Source organism: Mesocricetus auratus, unplaced genomic scaffold (assembly GCF_017639785.1).
Source record: "Mesocricetus auratus isolate SY011 unplaced genomic scaffold, BCM_Maur_2.0 Super-Scaffold_100004, whole genome shotgun sequence".
In the NCBI taxonomy this organism is placed as follows: Eukaryota; Metazoa; Chordata; class Mammalia; order Rodentia; family Cricetidae; genus Mesocricetus; species Mesocricetus auratus.
The window spans coordinates 68,871,695-68,878,419 of NW_024429189.1; the positions used below are offsets into that span (position 1 = coordinate 68,871,695).

A 6,725-nucleotide genomic window follows, 5' to 3' on the forward strand; every position below is an offset into this window, starting at 1 on the left:
TTGGAATAAATATTAGTAAGTAAGTGAAAAATCTCAATGAGAATATTAAAACATTAAAGAAATAAGTCAAAAATGACCCTAGAAGATGTAAAGGCTTCCCATACTCATGGATTGAAATAATTAATGTTGTTAAAATGACTGTACCACTGAAAGAAATCCACAGATTCAATAAATCGCCATCAAAGTCAAAATGACCTACAAAGAAGAGGAAATATAATCTTAAATTCGGCTTTTCCACTGCCTCTACCAAGTTGCATAGAGACGGAGGCTCGGATGCATTGAAGATTCTGCTTCATCCATAATCCACCACCATGGAGGAGGAAGAAGGAATTGCTGCTGGAGGTGTAATGGAGGTCAATACTGCTCTACAAGAGGTGCTGAAGACCATCCTCATCCACAATGGCCTAGCATGTGGCATATTCGAAGCTGCCAAAGCCTTAGCCAAGTGCCAAACAGATCTTTGTGTGCTTGAATCCAATTGTGATGAGCCTATGTCTGTCAAGTTGGTGGAGGCACTTTGTGCTGGACAGCAAATCAACGTAGTTAAAGTTAATGACAATAACAAACTAAGGGAATGAGTAGGTCTCTGTAAAATCAGTAGAGAGAGGAAGCTACAAAAACTGATTTGTTGAAGTTCTCTAGTGGCTAAGGACTATGTCAAATAACCTCAGGCCAAATATGTCATCAAAGAGTACTCCAAATGCAAGAGATGAAAACATAAAAATTTTGAATCATTAAAAAAAAAAATCAGCCGAGCAGGTGGTGGTGCATGCCTTTTATCCCAGGACTCGGGAGGCAGAGACAGGTGGATTTCTACTAAGTGAGTTCCAGGACAGCCTCCAAAGCTTTCTTGGAAAAAAACAAAAATCCAGGTGGTGGTGGCGTACCCCTTTAACCCCAGACTTGGGAGACAGAGGCAGGTAGAGCTCTGTGAGTTCAAGATCAACCTGATCTACAACAGCTAGTTTCAGGACAGGCTCCAAAGCTACACAGAGAAACCTTGTCTTGAAAAAAAAATCATCTGCCGGGCAGTGGTTGGCGCACGCCTTTAATCCCAGCACTCCGGAGGCAGAGGCAGGCAGATCTCTGTGAGTTCGAGGCCAGGCTGGACCGACAGCCTCCAAAACAATACAGAGAAACCCTGTCTCGTAAATACCAAAAAAAAAAAAAAATCATCCATGGGGCGGGGGAGTGTGGTGCACGCCTTTAATTCCAATACTCCAGATGCAGAGGCAGGTAGATCTCTGAGTTTGAAGCTAGCCTGATCTATAGAGCGATTTCTAGGACAGCTACAGCTACACAGAGAAACCCTATCTAGAAAACATGAAAAAAATCCTAAACTCAATGGAAGCAGAAAAATCCTAGATAGCCAAAGCAATCCTAAACACCCTCTGACTCTCCATGATTACTTTTTGTCAACTAGTTGCTAACTAGGCCTCCTGACCCAAGGTTGATTTTATTTATTCAGTGCAAATGCAAACTCGGGGTTCAGAGTGTGATCGAACACTCCATATTTCCTCCTTTTTTGTCTAAACTAAAAGGAAAGGTTTTAACTCTGACACAGTAAAACCATATACAATAAGAACAATTGTCACGTAAGAATTACAATCATATTGTCCAGTCCATTTGTATTTGGTAAACTCGAAGAAACTACTCTATCATCTATCCTATCTTGTGAGTCCAAAATTTTATACCTAAATCAATTTCTGTCAGAAATTGTATTACCAACTCAAATTATCTTTTTAGACTTTAAAACATTTTCTTAGATTAACAACTTAAGCTTTTAGGTTTCTCAACCTTATAAACTTTGCATCGCTTACGTAAGTTTCTTTTGTGATTTAATAACAAGGAAAACTGTAAGTATATAACTGTTGTAGTTTAGCAGTAGGTGAGAATGGACCACAATGGATGACGAAACCTACATTGGAAATTTTGTTGATACGGTGTGCAAAGAGGAGGTTGTGGAAGCCTGGGTTGGAAAGGTAAGTGGGGGGGTGGGGGAGTGGGGAGAGAGCTGGAAACAGGTGGAGCTCACTTTTTTTCTCTCTCAGATTTTTTTATTTAAATTAGAAACAAGCTTCTTTTACATGTCAATCCCAGTTCCCTCTCCCTCCCCTCCTCCCCTGCCTCCCCACCAGCCCCCTATCCCATCCCCCTGTCAGATCCCCAGGGAGGGTGAGGCCTCCATAGGGGATCTTCAAAGTCTGTCATCTCATTTGGAGCAAGGCCTAGACCCTCCCCCGTGTGTCTGGACTGAGAGAGTATCACTCTATGTGGAGTGGGCTCCCAAAGTCCACTCCTGTTAAGCTGTGGGCATCTGCTTCCATCAGCTACTGGATGAAGGCTCTAGGATGGTATATTAGGTAGTCATCAATCTTATTATGGGGGAAGGGCATTTAAGGTAGCTGTGGAGCTCACTTTTAAAGGGGCTTTAGCATATGCATACAGAGGCTTACACAGTCACACAGCACATGCGCATGAATTACTGTGGGAACCCGCAGAATTGACTCCATTTCATTTTGACTTAAGGTCAGAGTTTCTACCTGCCATTGCTCCTTCAAGGCCAAACAGCAGAATGTTTGGTTTAAGATGTGGCTATTGTGTATCTTACCTTGACAACAGGATGTCTAGTCTAAGATGTGAATTCAACAGGATGCTTGGCATAGGATATGGTCGCTGCCTGTCCTGCCTGAACAACAGAATACTTAACTCAGGAGATAGCTACTTGATGTTTTGGGTATTGAGAAGATAATTACACTTGTTTGTTCTTTGTATCGTGTTAAGGAAGTCTTTTGCCTTCTCCCCCTCTTTTCATGAGGGTATAAAAAGACTGTGCACCATAAACACGGACAATTCAGTATTCACTAGATGACCTCCCAACTCTATCTCTGTCTCCTGCTTATTCCTTTCCTCAATCCACACTCCCCCTCTCAGGTACAGACCAGACTAGCTATCTGGACCAGGAAAAAAGCTCAAGAAACACAGGCTACAACAGATTACGTAGTGATGTACAGTCATGGGCCCTAGGCCCTGGGTTGAGTAAGCATTTGCCTAAATACTAACAACACATGCACAGCTGCAGCACCCTGGGACTGGCTAGGTATTTGCCTGGATACTGACAATGCAAGCACTGCTGTGGGAATCTGGGGCTGACTGAGGGATGCGGGAACTGCTAGCAATAACTACCTATTCTTCGTGAATAAAGAAAATGTGGTGCATATATACAAAGGAGTGCTACTCAGCAGAAAAAAAAAACAATGAAATCTTGAAATTCGCAGGCATATGGATGGAACTAGAAGAAACCATCCTGAGTGAGGTAATGCAGACACAAAAAGAAAAACATGGTATGTACTCACTCATGAGTGGATATTAGACATGGAGCAAAGGATAACCAGCCTACAAACCCCAGAGAAGCTAGGAAACAAGGAGGAACGTAATAGAGACATACATGGACTCCCCAGAGAAGGGGATAGGGACACGACCGCCTGAGCAAATTGGGAGCATGGCGGGGGAGGTAGGAAAAAGAGGAGGAGGGAAGGGGAGGGGAGAGGAGAATATGAGGGATCAGGAAGATCAAGTTGGGGGAAAAAACAGAGAAAGACAGCAAAGAAAGAGATACCTTAATAGAGGGAGCCATTATAGGCTTAATGAGAAATCCGGCACTAGGGAAATCTCCAGGGATCCACAAGGTTGACCCCAACTAAGAATCTAAGCAACAGTAGAGAGACTACATTAAATGCCCTTCCCCTATAATAAGACTGATGACTACCTTAAATGTCATTATAGAGCCTTCATCTAGTAGCTGATGGAAGCAGAAGCAGAGATTCACAGCTAAGCACTGAGCTGAACTCCTGGAATCCAGTTTTAGAGAGGAAGGAGTGATAAACAAAGGGGTCAAGACTAGGCTGGAGAAACCCACAGAAATAGCTGACCTAAGCAAGTGGGAGCTCACAGACCCCAGTCTGACAGCTGTGGAACCAGCATAAGACCAAACCAGACCCACTGAACGTGGGTGTCAGTTGGGGAACTTGGGCTGTCTATAGGGCCTCTAAAAATGGAAACAGTATTTATCCCTAGGGTATGAATGAACTTTGGGAGCCCATTCCCTATGGAGGGATACTCTCTCAGCCTAAATACACTGGGGAGAGCCTACATCTTGCCCTAAATGATGTGACAGACTTTGATGATCCCCCATAGGAGTTCTCACCCTCCCTGAGGAATGAATGGGGGCGCGCAATGAGGAGTTGGTGGGGAAAATGGGAGGACAGTAGGGAGAGGGAACTGGGATTGGTATGCAAAATAAGATTGTTTTTAATTTAAATAAAAATTAATAAAAAATAACTATTCTTCAACCCCATCAGAGATCCAAGAAGGGTACAATATTACCTACCTGAGTAAACACAGAAGTGCAGAGCAAGCAACTTCCAAAACTATATGTAAGGGTTCAGGCATTATGTTGGCCTGCCCCTGTCACCTGGCAGAATGCACTCAGGCATTACCTAGGTCAGCCCAGGGTTCCATGGCTAAGTAGTCTGCATGCAGGTACAAAGGACCCCTTTAAAAGAAAAATACCCTGTTGTAATAGAAGTTTAATCTTTGTAAACAGCTCACAGGAGGGACTGGGTCATGTAAATGTTTTGTTAATTTGAAATAGATCTTTCTATCCTTAAATTTTTATCATCATTTAAAAATACATAACAATTTAGGACTATTTGAGACTTATCACAGTTGAATTTAAGTTACACATAGAGTTAGCTTACATTTACATATATAGTTAAATCACATGTACAGAGAGACGTGCAAATGGAGACATGCAGCTATATCAAACAGGCCTGGGTAAAAGTAAGAAGAATGGGAAAACCAGAGTGTAATCTCTGATTTTCACATTGTAGCAAACATACAGGACATTTAAAGAGATGGCAGACTTAAAACCATGACAAGCAGATTTGCTATAGGTGAAAAGAGCACATCTGCAGCAGATATTTTTGTGTGTGGGAAATGGATGATCTGTGAGACCCTGGGAAGGCACTTGCAAGAGAGCCAGTGGGAGAAGAAATTAGAGACAAAGAAATAAAAGGCAAAAAGTAAATGAATTGTAACTGGCAGCAAGGTTTGTTGTTAGCTGGCTAGACTGTCCCTCTGCCTAGGCGGCTAGTTCAGCAAATGGACGAACCTCCTGGAGTGAGGCTAGGCCACAGGGTCGCTTTTAGTCAAGATGGAGAGTGCCCATGTGTCGTAAGATATCTTATATATTTTAAACCATATGTACTTAGTAAGACACACATAAAGTACTTAGGCATTCAGAATCACACGAATGTGGCCACACCATACACAGCATACATACACCTTTTTTTCATACATATAAAAAGGGAAGAAATGAAAGTGTTTTCAAGTAGACGCCTTAGTCTCAGCCCTGTCCACTGTATGCTGCTGGCATCTTCCAAAGAGGAGAAACAGGGTAGTAGAGCAGCTGGGTGGGAAAGAGCAACCCGCCATCCCGGGCTAGATGGAGTGGCAGCAGTAGACATAGGTCAAACAGGAGAGGGAAGCATTTTGAACAGGAGCATAAGATGCCTAGCGAAAGTGAGTGTTCCCAGGCGGAGGGAGAAAGGTTTGGCCATGGTGGGAGGCAGCAGGATGCTACTGTGGCAGGCAGGAGAGAGTTTAGCATTTCAGGAACAGGAGGGAACCCAACAAGTGAAAAAGAACAGAGGCCACATTTCAGACTATGGATCACCTGTAGAATGTAGGGTGCCAATAAGTGGGCCCACGGTTTGATATGGGGGCCTCAGTTTCCATGAGTAAGGTAGTGAGGATCCAAAGCCTATAATCTCCAGCATCCTAGAGACGAAGGGAGGACCGTATACAAGAGGCACGAGCTGATTTTGTGATCCGTCCCCCGTCAAGCACAAAATCAGGGGCCAGGGCTCCCAGAACCCAAGAGACACGCAGTCACCCAGTACTGGGATTTTTCACGGGGACAAGGCTAGAAACCATGGTCTTCTTACTTAAGGTAGAATGGGCAGAGGTAGACAATGAGGCTTCCTGGACCTCACAGCACCAAATGCTAGGATAAAGTGTGTGTGACCTTGGCAGATTCCATGGCAGGTGAGGGTGAACGAGGTGGGGGACAAACACACCAGGCAGACAGACCTTAAGGGAGAAGTCTTACTAGAAAGGGGAGGGAGGAGGAAGGAAAGAGAAAAGAGGCAAAGAGACACAGAAAGAGGACAAAAGAGAAGAGGGAGACAGCAAAAGTCCTGTCTGCCCCAAAGGAACAGCAGGAAAGAAAGGGAAAGAGAGAGTGAGTGGGCGGGGTCTTTCTTTTAAAGGGGTCCTTTGCACCTGCATGTTGACCAGGGTACTGCCTGAGTGCATTCTGCCAGGTGACAGGGGCAGGCCAGCATAACGCCTGCATCCTTACAATATAGAACAGAAGTGGCTGGCTTCCTGGACAGTCACCCAAGTTTCCTCTGCAATGTTGGGGATTGTTCTGAGAAGTTATTGTTGACAGAAGTTGTGAATATTAACAGTCTTTGACCTACTAATTTCCCTTGAAGGAATTGACCTTTAAGTCATAGTGGAACAATGATTTATAATCAAAAGCTCATTATAAAAGCAAATAAAGTAGAAATGACCAGACTTTGACGTTAGAGAAATAATTAATTTACCACAGATGACTGAATATGTAGGTAAATGTACACCCTTCACACTTATTCTCCAAC

At 43.6% G+C, this 6,725-nt stretch overlaps 1 pseudogene; it reads left to right on the forward strand.

The window, feature by feature from the left end:
- Window positions 1-311: 311 nt before the first annotated feature.
- Window positions 312-713, forward strand: LOC101839166 (annotated as a pseudogene).
- Window positions 714-6,725: the final 6,012 nt, after the last annotated feature.